Below are 12,500 nucleotides of genomic sequence, written 5' to 3'. Positions count from 1 at the left end.
TGCCGCCCCGGCAGACGCGGTTTTCGCGCCGCCCCGGCTGACGCGGTTTCGTGCCGCCCCGGCAGACGCAGTTCGGACTTAGCACTTTTCGGCTGTGCCTGGCTGGCGGCCCACTCACTCGATCGCCATGTCTGTTTGCCACAGTTTTCCCGGTGGTGCCGCACCCGGGCTCGCCCCGGCAGACGCGTTTTTTTTTTTCTTTCGCCCCGGCTGACGCAGTTTTCGCGCCGCCCCGGCTGACGCGGTTTCGTGCCGCCCCGGCAGACGCGGTTTTTTGCGCCGCCCCGGCTGACGCGGTTTTTGCCGCCCCGGCTGACGCAGTTCGGACTTAGCACTTTTCGGCTGTGCCTGGCTGGCGGCCCACTCACTCGATCGCCATGTCTGTTTGCCACAGTTTTCCCGGTGGTGCCGCACCCGGGCTCGCCCCGGCTGACGCAGTTTTCGCGCCGCCCCGGCTGACGCGGTTTCGTGCCGCCCCGGCAGACGCGGTTTTCGCGCCGCCCCGGCTGACGCGGTTTCGTGCCGCCCCGGCAGACGCAGTTCGGACTTAGCACTTTTCGGCTGTGCCTGGCTGGCGGCCCACTCACTCGATCGCCATGTCTGTTTGCCACAGTTTTCCCGGTGGTGCCGCACCCGGGCTCGCCCCGGCTGACGCAGTTTTCGCGCCGCCCCGGCTGACGCGGTTTCGTGCCGCCCCGGCAGACGCGGTTTTCGCGCCGCCCCGGCTGACGCGGTTTCGTGCCGCCCCGGCAGACGCAGTTCGGACTTAGCACTTTTCGGCTGTGCCTGGCTGGCGGCCCACTCACTCGATCGCCATGTCTGTTTGCCACAGTTTTCCCGGTGGTGCCGCACCCGGGCTCGCCCCGGCAGACGCGTTTTTTTTTTTCTTTCGCCCCGGCTGACGCAGTTTTCGCGCCGCCCCGGCTGACGCGGTTTCGTGCCGCCCCGGCAGACGCGGTTTTTTTGCGCCGCCCCGGCTGACGCGGTTTTTGCCGCCCCGGCTGACGCAGTTCGGACTTGGCACTTTTTGGCTGAGCCTGGCTGGTGGCCCACTCACTCGATCGCCATGTCTGTTAGCCACAGTTTTCCCGGTGGTGCCGCACCCGGGCTCGCCCCGGCTGACGCAGTTTTCGCGCCGCCCCGGCAGACGCGGTTTTCGCGCCGCCCCGGCTGACGCGGTTTTTGCCGCCCCGGCTGACGCAGTTCGGACTTGGCACTTTTTGGGCTGAGCCTGGCTGGCGGCCCACTCACTCGATCGCCATGTCTGTTTGCCACAGTCTTCCCGGTGGTGCCGCACCCGGGCTCGCCCCGGCAGACGCGTTTTTTTTTTCTTTCGCCCCGGCAGACGTGGTTCCCCCCCCCCCCTTTTCGCTCGCCCCGGCTGACGAGGTTTTCGCGCCGCCCCGGCTGACGCAGTTTTCGCGCCGCCCCGGCTGACGCGGTTTCGTGCCGCCCCGGCTGACGCGGTTTTCGCGCCGCCCCGGCTGACGCGGTTTTTGCGTCGCCCCGGCTGACACGGTTCGGACTTTGCACTTTTCGGCTGTGCCTGGCTGGCGGCCCACTCACTCGATCGCCATGTCTGTTTGCCACAGTTTTCCCGGTGGTGCCGCACCCGGGCTCGCCCCGGCTGACGCAGTTTTCGCGCCGCCCCGGCAGACGCGGTTTTCGCGCCGCCCCGGCTGACGCGGTTTCGTGCCGCCCCGGCAGACGCAGTTCGGACTTAGCACTTTTCGGCTGTGCCTGGCTGGCGGCCCACTCACTCGATCGCCATGTCTGTTTGCCACAGTTTTCCCGGTGGTGCCGCACCCGGGCTCGCCCCGGCTGACGCAGTTTTCGCGCCGCCCCGGCTGACGCGGTTTCGTGCCGCCCCGGCAGACGCGGTTTTCGCGCCGCCCCGGCTGACGCGGTTTCGTGCCGCCCCGGCAGACGCAGTTCGGACTTAGCACTTTTCGGCTGTGCCTGGCTGGCGGCCCACTCACTCGATCGCCATGTCTGTTTGCCACAGTTTTCCCGGTGGTGCCGCACCCGGGCTCGCCCCGGCAGACGCGTTTTTTTTTTTCTTTCGCCCCGGCTGACGCAGTTTTCGCGCCGCCCCGGCTGACGCGGTTTCGTGCCGCCCCGGCAGACGCGGTTTTTTGCGCCGCCCCGGCTGACGCGGTTTTTGCCGCCCCGGCTGACGCAGTTCGGACTTAGCACTTTTCGGCTGTGCCTGGCTGGCGGCCCACTCACTCGATCGCCATGTCTGTTTGCCACAGTTTTCCCGGTGGTGCCGCACCCGGGCTCGCCCCGGCTGACGCAGTTTTCGCGCCGCCCCGGCTGACGCGGTTTCGTGCCGCCCCGGCAGACGCGGTTTTCGCGCCGCCCCGGCTGACGCGGTTTCGTGCCGCCCCGGCAGACGCAGTTCGGACTTAGCACTTTTCGGCTGTGCCTGGCTGGCGGCCCACTCACTCGATCGCCATGTCTGTTTGCCACAGTTTTCCCGGTGGTGCCGCACCCAGGCTCGCCCCGGCTGACGCAGTTTTCGCGCCGCCCCGGCTGACGCGGTTTCGTGCCGCCCCGGCAGACGCGGTTTTCGCGCCGCCCCGGCTGACGCGGTTTCGTGCCGCCCCGGCAGACGCAGTTCGGACTTAGCACTTTTCGGCTGTGCCTGGCTGGCGGCCCACTCACTCGATCGCCATGTCTGTTTGCCACAGTTTTCCCGGTGGTGCCGCACCCGGGCTCGCCCCGGCAGACGCGTTTTTTTTTTTCTTTCGCCCCGGCTGACGCAGTTTTCGCGCCGCCCCGGCTGACGCGGTTTCGTGCCGCCCCGGCAGACGCGGTTTTTTTGCGCCGCCCCGGCTGACGCGGTTTTTGCCGCCCCGGCTGACGCAGTTCGGACTTGGCACTTTTTGGCTGAGCCTGGCTGGTGGCCCACTCACTCGATCGCCATGTCTGTTAGCCACAGTTTTCCCGGTGGTGCCGCACCCGGGCTCGCCCCGGCTGACGCAGTTTTCGCGCCGCCCCGGCAGACGCGGTTTTCGCGCCGCCCCGGCTGACGCGGTTTTTGCCGCCCCGGCTGACGCAGTTCGGACTTGGCACTTTTTGGGCTGAGCCTGGCTGGCGGCCCACTCACTCGATCGCCATGTCTGTTTGCCACAGTCTTCCCGGTGGTGCCGCACCCGGGCTCGCCCCGGCAGACGCGTTTTTTTTTTCTTTCGCCCCGGCAGACGTGGTTCCCCCCCCCCCCTTTTCGCTCGCCCCGGCTGACGAGGTTTTCGCGCCGCCCCGGCTGACGCAGTTTTCGCGCCGCCCCGGCTGACGCGGTTTCGTGCCGCCCCGGCTGACGCGGTTTTCGCGCCGCCCCGGCTGACGCGGTTTTTGCGTCGCCCCGGCTGACACGGTTCGGACTTTGCACTTTTCGGCTGTGCCTGGCTGGCGGCCCACTCACTCGATCGCCATGTCTGTTTGCCACAGTTTTCCCGGTGGTGCCGCACCCGGGCTTGCCCCGGCAGACGCGTTTTTTTTTTTTCTTTTCGCCCCGGCTGACGCAGTTTTCGCCCCGCCCCGGCTGACGCGGTTTCGTGCCGCCCCGGCAGACGCGGTTTTTTGCGCCGCCCCGGCTGACGCGGTTTTTGCCGCCCCGGCTGACGCAGTTCGGACTTTGCACTTTTTGGCTGAGCCTGGCTGGCGGCCCACTCACTCGATCGCCATGTCTGTTTGCCACAGTTTTCCCGGTGGTGCCGCACCCGGGCTCGCCCCGGCAGACGCGTTTTTTTTTTTCCTTCGCCCCGGCAGACGTGGTTCCCCCCCCCCCTCCGTCTTTCTTTTTGTTTTTTTTTTCGCCGCGGCTGAAGTGGATTTTTCGGTGCCTCGACGCCCCGGTAGTCGCGGTTTTTCCGTTTCCGCACGGCCCCGGCTGACGCTGCTCGGTCACAGTCGCCTTTTGTGAGGATTGCAGACTTCTTGAGCGCGGGTGTTTTTTTTTGTTGTTGTTGTTGTTTTATTACGCATTCGCTCCAGCAGACGCTGTTTAGACTTTTCGTTTCCTCTTTTATCCTGCGACGAGGTGACGAGGTTTATTCGGTGCCCCGCCGCCCCGGCTGAAGTGATTTTTCCTGTCCCGTGCCGCCCCGGCTGACGCGGTTGGGACTTCGCGTTTGTTCGGCCGCCACGGGTTTTGGCGCACTCGCTCGGTTGCTTGTTGTTGCCACTTGTTGCGAACCCAGGTTTCTTGAGCGAGCGCGGGCGTTTTTTCTTCCTTTCTTTCTTTGTTCTATGTGTTAGCGAATCGGCCTTTAATATCACACGAGGACTCACAACCAACAATTTTCAGTTTGAAGTGTAAAAAATCTGCAGGTGTTGACGTAACTGACTTGCCCCGTACCCTTGAGTACATCCATGAAGTTCTCGTAGTACTACTAAATCGCATTATTCCAAGTGGAGAAATTCCCATAAACTTGCAAACCTCTACACGAAAATCGGTGCGCGTGATAAAGTTGAAAATTATCGTCCGATATCAAATGTGCCTTCTATAACACAAATTCTAGGAAAAAAAAAAAAAACACTTGTTCGCCGTTTTCTGCGCCGTGACTGGCAGCACTCCGGCGAAGCGAAACGGGGTCGATTCGAGCACGATATCGGCGTCTTTCGACGTGCTCGCCGGCGACCGTCGCACGAGTACGTCGCACGAGCGCGTCTGCCGGGGCGCCGTTTGCGAAGCCGACGCAAAAGTGGGAACCGCCGCTCGGATGATCGCCGCTTTCGGCAGAGTGAGTGTTGGCACTCCGGGGAAGCGAAACAGCGTGAATGCGCCCACGAAATCGGCGTATTTTGAAGTGCCCGCCGGCGACCGTCGCACGAGTACGGTAAACCGCGTCAGCCGGGGCGTAGTTCGGGACGCCGACGAAAAAGTGGGAAGCGCAACTCGGATCTTCGCCGTTTTTGCAGGAGTGAGTGGCGGCCCTCCTGCGAGACCAAGAAGCATCGATTCGTGCACGAATTCGGCGCCTTTCGACGTGATCGCCGGCGACCGTCGCTCGAGTAGGGCAAACCGCGTCTGCCGGGGCGGGCTTCGGGACGCCGATGCGAAAGTGGGAAACGCTGCTCGGATGTTCGCCGTTTTTGGCCGAGTGAGTGCTGGCACTCGGGCGAAGCCAAACGGGGCCGATTACGGCACGATATCGGCGTCTTTCGACGTGCCCGGCGGCGACCGTCGCACGAGTACGGTAAACCGCGTCAGCCCGGGCGGAGTTCGGGACGCCGATGCGAAAGTGGAGAACGCCGCTCGGATCTTCGCCGTTTTTGGAGGAGTGAGTGGCGGCACTCCGGAGAAGCCAAGGAGCGCCAATTAGCGCACGATATCGGCGTCTTTCGACGCGCTCGCCGGCGACCGTCGAACGAGTAGGGCAAACCGCGTCTGCCGGGGCGGGGTTTACGACGCCGACGCAAAAGTGGGAACCGCCGCTCGGATGTTGGCCGTTTTTGGCAGAGTGAGTGCTGGCACACCGGCGACGCGAAAGAGCGCGAAAGCGCCCACGAAAGTGGCGTATTTGGACGTGCTTGACGGCGACCGCTGCAGGAGTACGAAAAACCACGTCAGCCGGGGCGAGCGACCCACGGCGGTCTGGGTGCTTATCGCTGCTATTATAGGGGCACCCCGGCAGACGCAGAAAAAAAAAATTTTTTTTCGACCTTCTTTTTTGCTGGTCGAGCTCGGGTAACCCAGGTCGCAATGGGAGCCGCGCACGAAAGCGGCGTCGCGAGACGCGTTCGCGGTCGCTAGTCGCACGAGCTCGGCAACCGCGTCAGCCGGCGCGGAGTTCGGGATGCCGACGGCTAAGTGGGTACCGCTGCTCGGATGTTCGCCGTTTTTGGCCGAGTGAGTGCTGGCACTCCGGCGAAGCGAAACGGGGCCGATTCGGGCACGATATCGGCGTATTTCGACGTGCTCGCCGGCGACCGTCGCACGAGTACGGCAAAGCGCGTCTGCCGGGGCGAGGTTTGCGATGCCGACGAAAAAGTGGGAAGCGCCGCTCGGATCTTCGCCGTTTTTGCAGGAGTGAGTGGCGGCCCTCCTGCGAGACCAAGAAGCATCGACTCGCGCACGATATCGGTGTCTTTCGACGTGCCCGCCGGCCACCGCCGCACGAGTACGGCAAACCGCGTATGCCGGGGCGGGGTTGGCGACGCCGACGCAAAAGTGGGAACCGCCACTAGGATGTTCGCCGTTTTTGGCAGAGTGAGTGCTGGCACACCGGCGACGCGAAAGAGCGCGAAAGCGCCCACGAAAGTGGCGTATTTGGACGTGCTTGACGGCGACCGCTGCAGGAGTACGAAAAACCACGTCAGCCGGGGCGAGCGACCCACGGCGGTCTGGGTGCTTATCGCTGCTATTATAGGGGCACCCCGGCAGACGCAGAAAAAAAAAATTTTTTTTCGACCTTCTTTTTTGCTGGTCGAGCTCGGGTAACCCAGGTCGCAATGGGAGCCGCGCACGAAAGCGGCGTCGCGAGACGCGTTCGCGGTCGCTAGTCGCACGAGCTCGGCAACCGCGTCAGCCGGCGCGGAGTTCGGGATGCCGACGGCTAAGTGGGTACCGCTGCTCGGATGTTCGCCGTTTTTGGCCGAGTGAGTGCTGGCACTCCGGCGAAGCGAAACGGGGCCGATTCGGGCACGATATCGGCGTATTTCGACGTGCTCGCCGGCGACCGTCGCACGAGTACGGCAAAGCGCGTCTGCCGGGGCGAGGTTTGCGATGCCGACGAAAAAGTGGGAAGCGCCGCTCGGATCTTCGCCGTTTTTGCAGGAGTGAGTGGCGGCCCTCCTGCGAGACCAAGAAGCATCGACTCGCGCACGATATCGGTGTCTTTCGACGTGCCCGCCGGCCACCGCCGCACGAGTACGGCAAACCGCGTATGCCGGGGCGGGGTTGGCGACGCCGACGCAAAAGTGGGAACCGCCACTAGGATGTTCGCCGTTTTTGGCAGAGTGAGTGCTGGCACTCCGGCGAAGCGAAAGAGCGCGAATGCGCCCACGAAAGTGGCGTGTTTGGACGTGCTTGACGACGACCACCGCAGGAAAACGAAAAACCACGTCAGCCGGGGCGAGCGACCCATGGCGGTCTGGGTGCTTATCGCTGCTATTATAGGGGCACCCCGGCAGACGCAAAAAAAAAAAAAATTTTTTTTCGACATTCTTTCTTGCTCGTCGACCTCGGGTGACCCAGGTCGCAGTGGGAGCCGCGCACGAAAGCGGCGTCGCGAGACGGCTTCGCGGTCGCTAGTCGCACGAGCTCGGCAACCGCGTCTGCCGGGGCGGAGTTCGGGACGCCGACGGCTAAGTGGGAACCGCCGCTCGGATGTTCGCCGTTTGTGGCCGAGTGAGTGCTGGCACTCCGGCGAAGCCAAACGGGGCCGATTCCGGCACGATATCGGCGTCTTTCTACGTGCTCGCCGGCGACCGTCGCACGAGTACGGCAAAGTGCGTCTGCCGGGGCGGGGTTTGCGACGCGTACGCAATAGTGAGAACCGTCGCTCGGATGTTCGTCGTCTTTCGCCGAGCCAGTGCTGGCACTCCGGCGAAGCCGAACGGAGCCGATTCGGGCACGATATCGGCGTCTTTCCACGTGCTCGCCGGCGACCGTCGCACGAGTACGGTAAACCGCGTCAGCCGGGGCGGAGTTCGGGACGCCGATGCGAAAGTGGGAAGCGCCGCTCGGATCTTCGCCGTTTTTGGAGGAGTCAGTGGCGGCACTCCGGTGAAGCCAAGGTGCGCCAATTCGCGCACGATATCGGCGTCTTTCGACGTGCCCGCCGGCCACCGTCGCACGAGTACGGCAAACCTCGTCTGCCGGGGCGGGGTTTGCGACGCCGACGCAAAAGTGGGAACCGCCGCTCGGATGTTCGCCGTTTTTGGCAGAGTGAGTGCTGGCACTCCGGCGAAGCGAAAGAGCGTGAATGCGCCCACGAAAGTAGCGTATTTGGACGTGCTTGACGGCGACCGCCGCAGGAGTACGAAAAACCACGTCAGCCGGGGCGAGCGACCCACGGCGGTCTGGGTGCTTATCGCTGCTATTATAGGGGCACCCCGGCAGACGCAGAAAGAAAAAAAAAAAAAATGGGGACATGGCGTGCGTCACCGTGCGGCTTCGCAGCGTTGCCGAAGTCGCCGAGCCCTTCGACTGAGCCGAACGGCGGACAGGGAACGTTGGTCGGCCGTTCTAACCTGTCGGTGCCACGCCGAGACGTCGTTAAGGAAAACCGCGTCGTGGGCCTCTACTACGCCGTCGAGTCGTTGTACGTTTGGTGTCCAGCGTGTCGGCGGCGAGTAGCGGACACGTCGTTCACGACTTCGGTCTTTCGCAGTCGACGCGAACTTGCGGAGAGTCGTGGTGCCTCACGTTTTCGGCAGAAACCGCGGCGGAATTTTCCCGTGCGTGCGCGCACGACCTCGGTGCTGTGCCGTCAGCGTAGTGTTGCACAAACTCGTGGCCTACCCAAGGTGCGGTACGTTTGCGGCCGTATCCTCGGTGGGAATTTCGTGAGTAGGGTCGCAAATTCTACGACCTCGGCGGGTTTGAGAGCGACGTAGACTTGTGGCACGCTCAACGTGCCACACGTTTCGGGGCACACCCGCGGTGAAATTTTCTCGAGTACGCTCGTATTAGTGCCCAAGGAGGTCTGGGTACTTATCGCTGCTATTATGTGGGGGTTCTCGTGAGCGGCGTACGCGAAAGCGACCGGGTGTCTGATATGCGGCGGGCTTCGGCCTCGTCAAGCGTGTCCTCGGGTCTGCTCCAGGGGAATCCACGGCAGTCGTCTGCAGCCTCATCCGCTTGATGCGTTAGGGGCTGGTTGTCGGACGGTGCCGTTTTACCACGATATCGAGGTGTGTTCCGTGTCGTCCTCGGGCGATTCAGATGCGAAAGCGCCGAAGACGCGGGCGTGACCCGTCGTCTGGCGGCTTTGCAGTCTCGGCTCCGTTGCTAGTTCCGGCCGGTCCACCGACAGTGCAGCGGGCTTGGGCAACCCGCACGGCGCGACCGAGTCGATGCAACGAAAAAGAGCGAGCATGAACGTGCTTCTTGCCGCACGGCTCCCACTCGTCTTTCGGGAAGGTTGTGCCGTAGCGAGCTCGAACGCCGTCATCTCGGAGTGCAAAATAAGCGTGTTGGGGCGCCTGAAGGTGGCCTCCGCCGCACACAGACTGCGTCCGGCCCGCCGAAGGCGAGGACGGACGCGCAGTCGAACGATTACCTGGTTGATCCTGCCAGTAATCATATGCTTGTCTCAAAGATTAAGCCATGCATGTCTAAGTACATGCCGAAATAAGGCGAAACCGCGAATGGCTCATTAAATCAGTTATGGTTCCTTAGATCGTTTCTTCCTACTTGGATAACTGTGGCAATTCTAGAGCTAATACATGCAGTGAGCCTGGAGCCCTTTGGGTAACGGGTGCTTTTATTAGACCAAGATCGATCGGGTTTCGGCCCGTATTGTGTGGTGACTCTGGATAACTTTGTGCTGATCGCATGGCCACGAGCCGGCGACGTTTCTTTCAAGTGTCTGCCTTATCAACTTTCGATGGTAGGTTACTTGCTTACCATGGTTGTTACGGGTAACGGAGAATCAGGGTTCGATTCCGGAGAGGGAGCCTGAGAAACGGCTACCACATCCAAGGAAGGCAGCAGGCGCGCAAATTACCCACTCCCGGCACGGGGAGGTAGTGACGAAAAATAACAATACGGGACTCTTTTGAGGCCCCGTAATTGAAATGAGTACACTCTAAATCCTTTAACGAGGATCAATTGGAGGGCAAGTCTGGTGCCAGCAGCCGCGGTAATTCCAGCTCCAATAGCGTATACTAAAGCTGCTGCGGTTAAAAAGCTCGTAGTTGGATCTCAGTTCCAGACGAGTAGTGCATCTACCCGATGCGACGGCTCGGACTGAACATCATGCCGGTTCTTTCTTGGTGCACTTCATTGTGTGCCTCGAGATGGCCGGTGCTTTTACTTTGAAAAAATTAGAGTGCTCAACGCAGGCGAGTCGCCTGAATAAACTTGCATGGAATAATAGAACAAGACCTCGTTTCTGTTCTGTTGGTTTTTGGAATACGAGGTAATGATTAAGAGGGACGGACGGGGGCATTCGTATTGCGGCGCTAGAGGTGAAATTCTTGGACCGTCGCAAGACGAACTACTGCGAAAGCATTTGCCAAGAATGTTTTCATTGATCAAGAACGAAAGTCAGAGGTTCGAAGGCGATCAGATACCGCCCTAGTTCTGACCATAAACGATGCCAACCAGCGATCCGCCTGAGTTACTCAAATGACTCGGCGGGCAGCTTCCGGGAAACCAAAGTATTTGGGTTCCGGGGGAAGTATGGTTGCAAAGCTGAAACTTAAAGGAATTGACGGAAGGGCACCACCAGGAGTGGAGCCTGCGGCTTAATTTGACTCAACACGGGAAAACTTACCCGGCCCGGACACTGGGAGGATTGACAGATTGAGAGCTCTTTCTTGATTCGGTGGATGGTGGTGCATGGCCGTTCTTAGTTGGTGGAGCGATTTGTCTGGTTAATTCCGATAACGAACGAGACTCTAGCCTATTAAATAGGTGCGGGGTTCCCAGCACCTTACAACCTTCTTAGAGGGACAAGCGGCTCCTAGCCGCACGAAACAGAGCAATAACAGGTCTGTGATGCCCTTAGATGTCCGGGGCCGCACGCGCGCTACACTGAAGGAAGCAGCGTGTCTTTATCCCTGTCTGAAAAGACTGGGTAACCCGTGGAACTTCTTTCGTGATTGGGATAGGGGCTTGCAATTGTTCCCCTTGAACGAGGAATTCCCAGTAAGCGCGAGTCATAAGCTCGCGTTGATTACGTCCCTGCCCTTTGTACACACCGCCCGTCGCTACTACCGATTGAATGATTTAGTGAGGTCTTCGGACCGATGTCCGGCGCGGCCTTTCGGTTGCGCCGGTCTGTTGGAAAGATGACCAAACTTGATCATTTAGAGGAAGTAAAAGTCGTAACAAGGTTTCCGTAGGTGAACCTGCGGAAGGATCATTAACGGATTGTGAAGGGTGAGCGCCTCAGCTGCGTCTGCGCCCGACACTTTCTGCCGCTGACCCCGTTTGGACGCGGGGTCGGCTTTTCCCCACGGGGCTGCCTGAATGTGGAGCGGCACCCCGTGACAAATTGTTGCGCCCAGCGGACGCCAACACCGCGACCTTGGACGGTCGGCCAGGTGGCGGACGCGGGTACAAACGGCGCAACGCACTCATAGGTCGGCTTTCGACCCGCCACTGCACCGTGGCTCGAAGCGCTCGAAATGCGCGACCCGACCGCTGCGGGACCGCCTAGTACTGTAAACAGGAGCGGCGGAGCGCGAACGGCGAGTCGTGGTTACGTCGGTAGAAGGCGAGGCTGCGCGTTCCCGAAACGCCAGCCGAGTGCCCTCCCGACCGTTCGAGCGTGCAAGAACGAGACCCGACAATCGCGCGGCGACTGCCAAGTACGAGAGGAACGGCACAAGCGTCGGCGGTCGGTCAAGGAACTGGCGATGTGACGGGTCCGCTGTGCACCAGTGCATACCGTCCCGCCGTCCGCGGCAAGCGCCTCCGCGTCCTCGGGTGACGGAGGCTGCCGGTCGGTTCTTGCAGGCGAGGGATCTCGCTGGCACCGGTTCGCGTTGACGCGCGGCCGGTCATGGCACGGCGATGCGACGGCCGAGGTGCGCAGTACTCGATGGAGGAACCGCACGCTCCGATGACCGTCCCGCCCTCCGCGGCGTATGCGTACCGACCGTAATGGTTGCAGCAGCGCCGGCCGGCTTTTGAATTCGCCACACGAAACACGGTGCGAGATCGCGGTTAGGGGAGCGTCGACGTTGCCAGGCGTTTTGCTTGCTGCCGAGGGAAAGGCGGCACGGCCACGTCGCGCTCGTCGCGATTAGCGGGTCTGCGCGCTTTGGGAAGGTGCCGCAACGACTTGCCGAAAGAGGAAGCACGGAAGAACGAGGGACTTGGACGTCCCGACAATTGAACGCACTTGCGGCCAGGCCCTTGCTGGCTTCGTTCTTCCGCCTCGAGTAGGCTCGTACGCGGCTCCGGCGCCGAAAGTGGTCCTTGGCACCGACTTCGGTGGACGTGGGAAGTGCCGCGCAAGTACGGCGCGCCTGGCTCCACCTGTTGGCTAAAGTAGGCAGCCGGATCGGCATTTTGGTGTGCGGTGGCAAACCGTGGATGCGAAAAAAGCTTGTGCGATTTCGTGGAACAAAAAGCGGGGGTCCCCCTTTTTATGCGGAGGAGACCGACCCGCCTGCCGTGGTGAACCGCGACGCCACGGTAAAAACGGGAGAGGCTTGTCGATGGGACCGTGCATCCCGCGCTCCACGGAGGCCGGGAGGCGGCCGCCCGAGGAAATGTGTAGCCGTCGAGGCCCGCATCTGCGTGCACTCTTATCCAAATGGGTGTACCGCAGGCATTTTCTGGTTAGGCGGGCCAATGAGAGCGAGCACACAAC

General features: G+C 61.8%; 1 non-coding gene across 1 annotated transcript; it reads left to right on the top strand.

Moving 5' to 3' along the window:
- The first annotated feature begins 9,230 nt into the window (after positions 1-9,230).
- On the top strand, positions 9,231-11,045 carry LOC142793036 (small subunit ribosomal RNA). The gene has a single exon (XR_012891394.1). It is a non-coding gene; the product is annotated as a small subunit ribosomal RNA (ribosomal RNA).
- The last annotated feature ends 1,455 nt before the right edge of the window (positions 11,046-12,500 follow it).

The sequence above is a fragment of the Rhipicephalus microplus genome, unplaced genomic scaffold (genome assembly GCF_043290135.1).
Source record: "Rhipicephalus microplus isolate Deutch F79 unplaced genomic scaffold, USDA_Rmic scaffold_270, whole genome shotgun sequence".
NCBI classification, from domain to species: domain Eukaryota; kingdom Metazoa; phylum Arthropoda; class Arachnida; order Ixodida; family Ixodidae; genus Rhipicephalus; species Rhipicephalus microplus.
The sequence above is the reverse complement of the archived record's forward strand: the minus strand, read 5'-3'. Positions and strand labels throughout refer to the sequence as shown.